This window comes from Lepidochelys kempii, chromosome 1, assembly GCF_965140285.1.
Source record: "Lepidochelys kempii isolate rLepKem1 chromosome 1, rLepKem1.hap1, whole genome shotgun sequence".
Classification (NCBI taxonomy): Eukaryota; Metazoa; Chordata; order Testudines; family Cheloniidae; genus Lepidochelys; species Lepidochelys kempii.
The window spans coordinates 238,682,599-238,695,217 of NC_136380.1; positions in this window are offsets into that span (position 1 = coordinate 238,682,599).

Below are 12,619 nucleotides of genomic sequence, written 5' to 3' on the forward strand. Positions count from 1 at the left end.
GCTCTGGGGGAAGGGGATAAAAAGCCCTGTCAAGAAAAAAAAATGCTATTCCTGTGCTGCTTGGAATTCAGGGAGGGCAATATTTCTAAGCATAAACAAGAGATCCCCCAAGCTGCTTCGATTAGGTTAGCCCTAAAGGACAGGTAGCGCTTGCATATTATAGCAGCTACTGTTACCTTTTGGAACGTAAGACTGTGTCTTATTTGTGTATGTTTACACGCTTTAACCTGGTAAATAACTCATTCTTCTTAGTTAATAAGTCTGTAGTTAGTATTATAGGATTGGCTACAAGTGTTGTCTTCAGTTTGAGATCTGAGGTACAATTGAGTGGGGGTAAGTTACTGGTGCCTTGGGACTGGGTGTAACCTGAATATTGTTGTGATGTTTGTTCTAAGGGACCATCTATCACCAAGGCAGGCTTGCCTGGGTGGCATGATAGACCCAAGTGCCCGAGGGGACTGTCTGTGACTCCATGGTAAGGCTGAAATAGTGCTTTAGGAGTTCACACTTGTTACTGGGTTGGTGAAATCTAAGTATAGAACATAGAATTTGGGGGTTGTGCCCTGCTTCTTGACAATCAGCCCTGAGGTTGGCACTCAAGGTCATGAGCCACACCAGACAGCCTGACAGATGCAAAGGGGCCGGGGGGGGGGGGGAGTGATAAGAACCTGGGATGGGGTAGGTGTTAGGTGCAGGAGCTCGGAGGGAGAACAAGAGCAGAAGCAGAGGTGGTAGAAGATGGGGGAATAGGAACAAAGGGGTGGAGGAACACATGGCATGGGGGAACATCAGAGCAGAATGGGGAGAGGTAAAAAAAGGCAGAAATTGGGGACACGGTCAGGATCCAAGGGGGGTAGGATAGGGTCAAGGGTGGAGCTAGAAGGAAGAGAGCAGTAAGGAGCAGGGGCAGCAGTAATTGGCCAGTGAGGGTACAGGCAGGAACTGGCAAAGAGGTAGCAACAGGGAAGGGGACACGGGCAAGAGCTGCAGGGGGACAGGGAACAGGAACAGAAGGGGATGGAGGTGACCTACTCGGAGTTGGAACTGATGTCCTAGGAATCTACCCCAAGTGTGAGCCACAGACTTCAAGGTTAGAAGGGACCATTGTGATCATTTGGTCTGACCTCCTGTATGACACAGGCCACAGAACTTCCTTAAACTAATTCCTCAAACACATCTTTTAGAAAAACATCCAGTCTGGATTTTAAAATCACCAGCAATGAAGAATCCACCATGACCCTTGGTAAATTGTTCCAATGGTTAAGTCATGGGGGCCTAGGGACAGGGAGAGAGGACTCTGTAGCCTGGTGATTAGGGTACTTAACTGAGATGTGGGAGACCCCAGTTCATGTCCTTGCCCAATGATTAATTAGTTATACAAAGTGGAGCAGCTTCACCTGGAGAGATTGGGCTTTGGGGTATGCTGGGGTGGAGCTTTCCCAAGGACTAGGGTAGTTAAGTTCAAGTCCTTTCTACTCATCAGGCAGAGGGGATTGATTCAGGGTCTCCCACATCCCAGGTGAGGGCCCTAACTACTGCGCTAAAAGTTATAAAGAGGACACAACTAACAACATTAGTCCAAACATTTGAGAATAGCTTTGGGTTGACCAAAACTGCATTTTTTGGTAAATATACTACTCAGGAAAAAAATTTCATTTGTGTCCTACACATACACACACAAACACACCCATGTTCTTAACACAATGAACATATCTGTACCTATCTATAAGTGTTTCTCTGGCTTCCTCTTCCTTTTTCTCCCATGTTGCCTGCTAAATCACTTCTTTATACGTTTTAGTTTCTTTCCTCCTTCTTTAACTTCCCCAATGTGTGACTGCATCAAATCACTGTGCTCCCACTCCATTCAGCTGCTCCTGAGTCTCTTCTAGAAAGGCACACCAGGTGTCATCTCTCACCCAGGTGGTGTGCTTACCTCAGTACTGACTTCACTGTTCTGGGGTTTGCACTGACTTTGATAGGATGACATCACAGTGTACAGCTGAAGTGCTCTCCTTACGATCTTTTCTTTCTCCCAGCGTTAGGCCATATTTTACTCCCCTGCTTTGTAAGGCACTTCCACAATCCCTGCTGTCTTGAACAGGGCAGCAGAAAATGTCCCTGAGTTTTCCCATCTGTCCTCTGTCACCTTCGTTGCACACACAATCATCTCTGAGATTCCACTAGGTTTGTAGTCTCCCTTTTCTTCTTTCAGATAGTGATCACTCATTCTATAATTGTAGGGCTCAGCTTCATTCCCTGTGGAGGAAATCTCCTAATATGAAGGGGCTTGTAGCGATGTTGCTCCTGTTGAGCTTCGTTTATTGTCCTCTAATTCTGAATAGCATTAGCATTCCGAGTGCTTCAGAATCTGTCCTACACCAGCAGCCATCCCTGTATTTGTCATGTCCTGGCTCAGCATCAGTCCCATCACCACCAGGTGCCTGGCACTCAGTCTTCTTTGAATCGTAGAATCATAGAATATCAGAGTTGGAAGGGACCTCAGGAGGTCAGCTAGTGCAACCCCCTGCTCAAAGCAGGACCAATCCCCAACTAAATCATTCCACCATCTCCCTAGGTAACGCATTCCAGTGTTTCACCAACATTGTGATAAAAATCCACGTTTTGTTTTAAAAAAATGTTCCTACTGTAATCTGCCAGACACATTTTGATCTCAGAACTGGAACATCACAGGGTTAATTCATGATATTTGCTTCAGATGCTCTTGCTATGGGTAGACAAGTTGGATCTGATTTTTCTTGCATTTACACTGGTGTAAATAATTAAGCAACTCTGTGGGACTACAAGAGATTACACTGGTAACATTTATGGAAGGAAGAATCAGGTTCATAATGTTTATATTGTTCTGGGTTGGTTAAACCTCTTTGAAACTGAGGGGTGTGCTGGCTTTCATTTAAGATAGTTGTAAGATACCATTAAGCTCCTTTATGGAACCAGATAGCTGAAACAAGAGTAGCCTCCACCCAAAATAAAAGGCACATGCAAGCAGAGGGGTTTTGCAGGCTCTTGTTTTGTGAAGGTTCTTGTGCCTGTGAAAGAGGAGGAGAAATGGCAGAGAAGCTTCCTTGCTGCCTTCTTTCTCAGCACCAAACACAGCCTGAACAAGCACTGGGTCCATGCTCTGAGAAAAGCCTAGAGAGAGCTTTTTTGGCCCAGTGCTGGCTAAAAGGAGTTTGGAGCTGTGAGCAAAGAAACTCTCTCCTATTTGATTCCTCCTGTGTTATGGTAAACAGAACTTTATGTACATTCTTTGTCAATAAATATAATTGCATCAAAGAAATACCAACCGCATCATCAATTTCTCCTTCTAATGAGGCCAAGCCACAAGACCCCAGACTTTGGGTATCCACTCACTTCAGAACAGGTGACAATATTAAAGACCTAGCATTTTATAGAAGCTGGATTACTACCAAAAAAATCAAACATATGTAGTATTACACAATAAACTACATGAAAAGAACACCATGTTTGCAAAATCAAACACTCCAAAATTAGGAAATGTTCGAATAAAGGTTTCCTGTGCAACCTTAATTTGTCCCTGTTGTCTGTATGTATTATGATAGTCTATAATTACATGATCACACGCTATATTTTCCCACAGGACCCCTCCCTCATTCGGTGCACAGGGTGGACAATGCTCACTTAATGAGCACCTATTCAATATTGTTTTCACCTTGTTGTTCAAGTGTGGCCCCAGGACTTATTTACTGCACACCTTTCAAACCTTGCTCTGAAAATGGAACTATTAATTTCCTCCTGGGCTTTTCTATGGCACATTCTTGTGTTTCCCGCATACCGCTGAAATGATACTCAAAGCCTGCCATCTATTTTCCATGCTAGAAATGGCTCTCAGTTGGCCAGTTCAGATTTGGGATCTTGGCCAGGTCCATTCCCGAGACAGCAATGAACAGCAAAGCTCAGAGTGTGAATCCAGATGCAGACTTGCTCAGATCCAGGCTTTGGGTCCACCTCTGCTGTGAAAGTGACAAAGGTTTTGCGACTGCACAAACATTTGTATAGTTATACAGTGTAAGCATCTTGTACCAGCAGATTTTTATCCTTTACTCTTTCCAGTTGTCTTCTCGTCTCCATTTATTCATACCAGTCCTGCTTCTTATGCCATTATCAATTATGTTTTGACACCGTACTGTATCCTACCTAATCTCTCTGCTATCAGGAGTCCTTTGTCCTCTCTGTTTCAATACTAACTCTTCCTCTGCTAACCAGTCAAAAGAATTTTTTATTCTTTTACCTGTTGTGGCAGTCTGTAAACAGAAATGTACATTCTTAGAACCAACAGAGAATTGCTAAGTGTATAACCATTTGTAATGCATTTGCATTAAAAGCTTTGAATTGCTATCATATATTATCTATGATTAAGCCATTTAGTTTGATTATATGATTTTGGAACTACATATTCAAGTTTGTGTATGTTTTTGAAAAGTAAATCTGTTTCAAAATGTAGTATTTCTTGAAATGTCTTGATTTTTTTCCCAAATACAGTACTGTATAATTTTGAATAAGCAATGGTATTTCTGACATCAATCCCAGCTCCCAGCAATTAAGAGTGGGATTTAAAGTTCACTGATTTTATCCTTCATTTAAGGATATTGCAGACATGGGGAAGAGAAATAATCTTGAAATTGTATGCACCTTCTCCAGAAAGATCCAAAAAGGCTTTATAGATTGTATATGTAGGGATTGCTCACCCACATTTCTTGAATAGAACACAACATGTATTTTGCACCAACAATCGTTGGCAATTTGAAAATGGAAAGTGAAGAATATCTTCTTCCAAGTGAATACAGGGGAAACTTTTAGATCGGTAAAAATGTAATCACCCCGATTGGAATTTGGTCAGGGTAGCAAAGTAATACCACCTAACCTTTCAGAAATTCTGTGGGATCTTTAAATAACCATGAATGGTCAGGGACCTGAAGCATTAGATCAGTATCTATCTCAGTACCTTAGTTATTGATGTAACACCAACTGATCTGCTAGCTGTTGAATCTTCATCATCACTTCCTGCAGCACCCTGACTTTTCTTTGGCCATTGTGCATCCAGATACTTGGCCAGACCTTGCTTAGCTTATGAGAGTTAGACCGAGACTGTGTAGCTACAGTGTTTTTAAAAAAAAAAAAAAAAAAAAGAGAGCTGAAAAAAACCTTCAAGAAATTCATACAGACAAAGGTAATCTATAAACTATCTGGTGGGGGGGAACAGGGGGAATCCATTGTGTTTTGGTATACAAACTTTGGTCAGTTTTTCCACCTACATTGTTAAGTGGAAATACATTTAGGGTAGTTAGATATAAATTGAATAGGATTAATTTTTTTAAACTCAAGAGTAATTATAGAGTGCTGTGCATATCTTGAGCTGTAAACAGAGCACTCCCAACTTCTGTCAGTGTCAATAGATGTTGAGATCACCTGGCATCTAACCTGGAGTACTTAGCACCTGACATGATCAGGGTCTTTTAGACTTTTAAATCATTCTTCAGGGGCCAGATTTTAAAAAGGTGTTTTAGGTGCCTAACATCCTACTTTCACTCTCTTAACTGCTAACTTGACATCTGACCCTTTTTTCAGTGATTTCAAATAAGGAGATGATCATTATTCTTATTTTTTTAAGAAGAAGCTGATAGCAATGATGGAACAAAGATTAAACTGGCCTAAGCATTTGAAACATGTGACAGGCACTGATCTAACTGGCCTCTGGAATTAAAACAACAACTTGTATTGTGACTTATCATGCTGAGAGACATCCCAAGGTGCTTTATAAAAAGCTTTGCAATGGTTTAATGATGCATTCTTCAGTGCCACACTAACAAGTCAAAGCCAGAAAGAAAACAAGTGTGTCTTGGGTTTTGTTCAGTTTTTAAATAAGTGCAGGGGAATCAGTATCCCTTTCACATCTGCTTAGCAGGCTCCAGAGAGAAGCTACTAAATGGAGCCAGTGACAGCATTTCATTATGTTAGTAGCAAGGCACACAAGCCAATAACACATAAAAATTGCAATTCAGTAGGAGTTAAGTGCGGATGGCAAAAGTTAGGTATCTAAATAGGTGGCCTGATTTTCAGAGGTGCTGAGCAGCAGGCCCAGTCAGAGAGATTTGAGGCCCCAGTACATTATGTTCACTGGGGCCCCACCCCTCCCATTTCACTCTATTTACTCAGACAATACAGATGCGCTGAGCCCCCGTACAATTGTCCCCACTTTCCCTCCCTATTGTCAGTACTGTGAGCAGCCACAACTGCCCTGGGCATCAGTAAGAATTGCAGGTACTTACTACTTCTGAAAAAAAAGTCAGGTCATTCTTATTTTGGTTCCTGGGTATGGATAAAGGGAGGGATTCTCCCCTTCACTAAGACACTGGTACTAGCATAGAGCAGCTGTAAAAGCCCCTTAGTCAGTTAGGAAGAATTCCTCCAGTGCAGGCCCTGCACAGGCCCTCACATAAGCCCTGGCACAGATGAAATGCCAGGAGTGGAAGGATACATATTTGGAGCACTAGGGGAGTCTCCACAGCCATGCCACTTTAAGAATTCTGGGCTGTACCATGCTGTGGATGAGCCCAATGGTAACCCATAAGAGGCAACTATCAACTAGACCAGTCTCTAGGTGCTCAAATTTATGCGAGGGGCCTCTCTGGAATCCTAGGGCACACAGACGTCTTAAAGCCACCTTGCATGAGACATTTAAAACTAGAGATGGGCCAGACTCCTAACACTCGTGCTTCAGTTTGGGAGTATTTGGATTTAGCATTTTGGTTCAGGCCCAAGTTTACTTTAAGATTGCCTTCACACAGCCCTGAAGAAAATACTATTGGGAACAATCCTGAATTAGGTTGTGGGGAGCATCCTAAGTAGTCTTTTACTTTCTGATTTCTGTGTATTAAGACAGACCTTCACTTACGTGGTGCTCACTCTTCCTTGAGCTGGATAGGATCCTAGCAGCAGTATTTTGTACCAGCTGAAGTCTGTTAATTGTGTGTGCTGGGAGATCAGCCAAAAGGCCATTACCACAGTCTAAAGGAGATAAAATAGAGGCCTAAACATGGTTCCGTGCATTAGCAATCAAGAACTATTCCTAAGGCAGTAGAGGGATATTTTCACTCTAGCAGAGATATATAATTCATATGTTAAGCTTCAAAGCCTAAGAAGAGAATAAAGATGTGCTGGAGCCTGGAAGTTCCTATTGAGATCCAAACTTTCCCAAAGTTCAAGGGTGATCCATGATTCTGATTCAGGACTATCTCTAGAAGGAACTTCATTAGACAGTTACAAAAACAAACAAACAAAACAAACAAAGAAGATGGAAGCCAGTATCTTGACTGGACAAGCAACAGCTCTGGTTTGGCTGAATTGAATTAAAGCTCTAGACATTTAAGCCTTTATATTGGATAGCCAAGCAAACAGCACAAAGATGTGAGAAATATTAGAACTATTTTAAAATTCACCCTATCATATGTATCATTAGAATAGGAATGAAATTTCAAATCCACATTGATTCATTCAATTACTGACAGTGATGTGCATACACAGATTAAAAGCAGGGATCCAAGCACACAGATCTTTGGGCACCCGACACAATTGATTTTACTGTCTGGGCAAAAGGTCAATGTTAATTATCTCAGTTTAAGTGTTACTGCATATTATAGCCCAATTAAAAAAAAAAAAAAAGACAGAAGCTATTGACTAGAACTGTACAAAAAAGAAGGAGGAGGAGGAGGGGAACCACACACACAAATCCATACTATTGCAAGCTATCTGGGTTTGAACTAGAAAAAGATAACGGAAAGGTTGCAGGTTTGAGTAAGATTAGCTCTGCAGTTAGCAGTCTACTTTGTGGGTGTCACAGTTCAGAGCAACTGTGCCTGTATTTCCCCTCCATAGTTCAGCAAGGGTACCCACTCCAGGCTCCTGGCTCTCAGCTGTTACCTCTCTTGGGTAGAGATCCATGCTTCTTTCCCTCCAGACTGGGGTTCTTCCAAGCCACACAGCTGGGACATAAAAGGACCTATTATTTTCTGAGAACAGTAGGAACCATCTCGGATTCACAGATAATATTGTCTCAGTAGTAGACACAGCCTTAGAAGCTATTTCCAATCTCTACCTAAAAATCTATGTCAGAAAAGAATATCCTAAGTGCCATCTACAAACTATAGCGTGACATAAAAAAAAGCCATCTTTCTATATGATAGAACTGGTTCTAATCTTCCCATTAGAACAAATGTCATCATAAAGAATATCTGCCAGCAATGTGATTTAAAACTGCACCATGCATCATGAAAAACAATTGCAATACAATTACTCCGGAATTATAAAAACATCAAATAGGTGCAGTAAGACAAGAGCCTGAGAACATATGAAAAACTGTTCAGCATAGATAATTATATATGTTTGAACAAAATCTCAAGAAATAAAACCTCTGCTGCTTGAAGGAACAGTGTAATTATGCCAAAATCATTCTTATTATAGCAATGGGTTTTGGATCAGCAATTTTAAAATCAGCTCCCTACAGAGGACTTTATAGAGAAAAGTCAACTAACTTTGCCTTTTCTCTCTGATAGTTATAAACCATGTACTCGGCAGCAGAACCAGTAGCTATGTTCTCCCCTCCTTTGCTTTCTCTCAATAGTTCCATTTCAGCAAGGTAGAGTACCTATATAACTGTAAGCAGTGAGTAGTCACATTCACGTCTGTAGGACTGCTCGCACTTAAGATTACACATGTTCTGAAGTACCTGCTGGATTGGCCTGTAAGGATGGCAATAGAAAACATTCAGGTTATTTATAATACTTTGTACTTCCCAAGCTCCTTTCATCTCGGATCTCAAAGCATTGTACAAATTTTAGTGAACTTAGCCACATACCACTACGGTGAGGTAGCTAAATATTATCCCAATTCTGAAGATGGAGAAAGTAAGGCCCAGATGAGGTAAATATGACCTGCCCATGGTCACACAAGACGTTTGCAGAAGAATCATGATAGAAGTCTGGTCTCCTGACTCTTTGTTATTTAGGGCCTGACTTTACAAGGTGACAGGAACCTTCAAATTCCATTGACTCACATGACAGTTAGGAGACACAGGATTGGGTCCTTAGTTTTAGGAGGGAAAAATATAAACTGGGGCATTTTAAAATGATCAAAAAATATTCTGAGGGCAAAGGGACACAGTACTCTTTGGAAAGAAAAGTGTAGAACACAAGGGGAAAGGAAGACAAGTAAATTTATTGCTACCTTATGAAAGTTCACTTCATATATTTTCAGATTTGGGATCTAATATTTGAAGCAATCATAAAAATATCTCAACATTATCCAGACTCCACTCAAAAAGTGGGTGATACGATGTCTAACCCCCATAGGAATGCTACAGATTATTCTCATTTGAGAGTTAATATGAAACTGGTCCTGTCTGCACACTTCACTGTTGGTCTGGAGGAAAGCTCACTTCAGGGATTTGGTTCCATCTGTTGTAGTGTTTCCTTCTAGCAGAATAAGCAAGAATTGCAAGGGCTTCCCCAAAAGTCCCAATTTAATTCTGCTGGAAAGCGAAAAAATAAACAAACATTTTTGATATATATTACCCTGCCCCTGACTTAAATCAAGTACCTTTTACTGGTGCTGCACTTCTGAGGGCAGTCTTTGCTACTGTCTTTGAAAAATGAGTTATTCATATCCTGCAGTGGGGAGGGGGAGGGAAAATTCAGGCCTTGGGTTCTCCATTTCCTCTAAGAAGTTGAAAGTTTTTCAAGAATACACTTACCAAAGAATGAATAAAACTATGCAAATGTTATTTAGTAGCATAACCATATAACTTCTGAGGGTTTTCACAGAGCAGTTCTCTTATAATCAATAGTCTTAATAAACTGGTGATTTCATAGCTGTTATCTTCCAGCTTTCAAAGTGTACTTTTATCACATTTAATAGTTGTTTATAGCTTAGAGAACTTTGAATAGATGTGTTGGTTTTCCCACTTTCACAAATATGCTTTCTCAACTCCTTGATAATTGTATTTCAGGGTTTTAATTGGTCTTTAACACTATTTGCAAAGCATTCTGGTTTTGATATGTGTTTGCTCTTCTGCGACGTATTGTTCATAGTCCTATGGACATTATTCAACATTATTCATTGCTGCCGACAAGATTTATCAGCAGCATCAGATATACATATTAAATACAAGGAATACCAAAAAAGCACTGTTGTGTATTATGATTTATTCCAATTATTCAAATCCAGATTCAAAGTTCTGTGCTTATAGACTACAGTGCCTAAATACCATGGGGATGAGCAACACAGAAATCTCATAAATGGATATGTTAAGTGGAAGATTATAATTTTTTTTAACCTACATATAGCCTTTCCTCAGAGGCTTTTACAACAATCACACATTTTATGGAATCTTACCTCACTCGCAGGAGGTGTTATCATCCCTGTTTTCCAGATGGAGAAAACTGAGCTTATGAGACCTTGCCTGAGGTCACGCCACAAGCTTGAGTCAAAGCTGGACTCAAACCCAATTCTTCGGTTTCCCAGTCTGTGCTTTAACCACATGGCTATCCTATCATGCCTTTTAATTTATTTTATTTTCAGAGCCACTTCGGAGTCTTCTGAAACAACTACATAAGTAGCAGGTTATCTTCAGACTGTCAAAGACCATTGCTTCCAATAATTATTTTTGTGTCTCAGACAGACTGAAAGTTATTCTACTTTTTCCTTTCCTATCAGGGAATCAACTGCAGAGAGAACAAGAGGAGGATTCACATAAAAATTGGAAGAGTGACCCTTTCTTTGAGGTGTGGAAATAGACACTGTGCACTCCCCTAAAACAAAGTAGTTATGAACAGTGCCTGTCTAGCATCTAGCAACGGTGCCTGTCTATTCAGCTATTCTTACTAGAAAACATCTTGTAGGGAACAATGCTTCATTGGCAGGGAGATGAATTAGTCACAACTACTACCTACATTAAGTTAAACAATTCTCACACACACAAGAAAGATTAAAGTGGTAATTTTCAAAAACAGAAGATTCTAGTCTTTGCCTCCGGTATCACATCTCTGTTTCCCGTCACTGAAGTGGTCACCCTTTTAATTACATTGCAGTCTCTGGATCAGTATACACAGGACCAAACCCTTATCCCACAGAAGTCAACTGGAATTCTGGCATTGACTTCAAAGATGGCTAGTGTTTCAGCCATAGAATATTTCTGCTTTAACCATTGTGGTCCAGAGTTTTAAAGGTATTTAGGTGTTGCTCTGCTCAGTGTTGCAAAGCCTCACTGACATAGGACTCTATGTCTAAGTTTCAAAAATTACTTAGACACTTCAGCTCCTAAGTCTCAGTGAAAGTCAATAGGATTTAGATGCCTAAGTGCCTCAAAGGTCTTTAGGTGCTTAATTTCCATTGAAAAAATCAGTGGAAGTTAGGCACCTAAATATCTTTGAGGATCTGGGCTTACATCACTTTTGAAAATGCCACTGAGAAACCTAAGTTAGCTAGGACTGGCAACACTGAGCAGAGCAACGCCTAAGTACTTTTAAAAATCTGGACCTGTGTTAAAAAAAAAATTACACTTGTACTGCCAAAGAAGTCAGTGAAATGTCCATGAAGTTTTCCCCTCAAGAAACGTGGCAAGAGCTAATTTGACTTTTCCAGCACATGAAGAGAAGTTTAGATCATTTGCCCTTTAGCCATAGAACCACATAGGCAACCAGTACTCAACCAAGTCAAAGCAGGTGGTAGGTTAGTACTAGCTGGAGTTGAGCCAAACACAAGTGCCTCAGCTACTTCCTGGCCAGATTTTACTATTTTAAATGGACTCTAGAACCAAGAGATTTCCTTTCTGTTGTTGGCCTATTCATTTGACAGATGGCCTGCCAAAATACAACTTCTACAGACAGTCAGCCCTCTGTTACAGAGACTGTGACCACTAGGAGCCCTGGAAAGAACAAGTGCTTTTATAGCAAACCCCACTGCAAGAACTACTTGTCCCATCTTCACAGAAGATACTTTCAAGGATTTCAAGATCCAGATCCACAAAGGTACTCAGGCACCTAAGCCTCAAACTTATACATCACTGTGATCCACAAAACTCCCACTTGTCTGCCATCGAACCCTGAAGGGGCCTTAACTCACTCAGTGCCTAAGTTTGTGCAGTAAAAGTTCCCCCAGTGCCTACGTTTCTGGGTGGGGGCATGCACATTGCTGCCTCCCTCTGGAAGTACACATGCTCATCTCACATATAAGCCCCAGTTCAATTTACGAACTGTGGGAAAATAGGCACTTCTCTTCCTGAGTCATGTGCAGGGCCTGATCCAGTAGGTGTGCTCAGAGGCCACATAAAACAGCCAAGGCAGAGGAGGGTAAGACTAGGCTAACCTCCAATCCAGTGGTTAGGGTGCTTACCTAGGATGTGAAAAACCCTCAGTTCAAGTCCCTATTCTACCTGCTAAGGATACCACCTTGGAACGGGGATCTACTAACTCTCAGGTGAGTGTCCGCCACCCTGGGCTGTAGGGTGAGTCTCAGTGGCCCAATTAATATTGAGTTATTCAGTTCAGTAAATTGGAACAACTTCAATAGAATATCCCATAAGCTA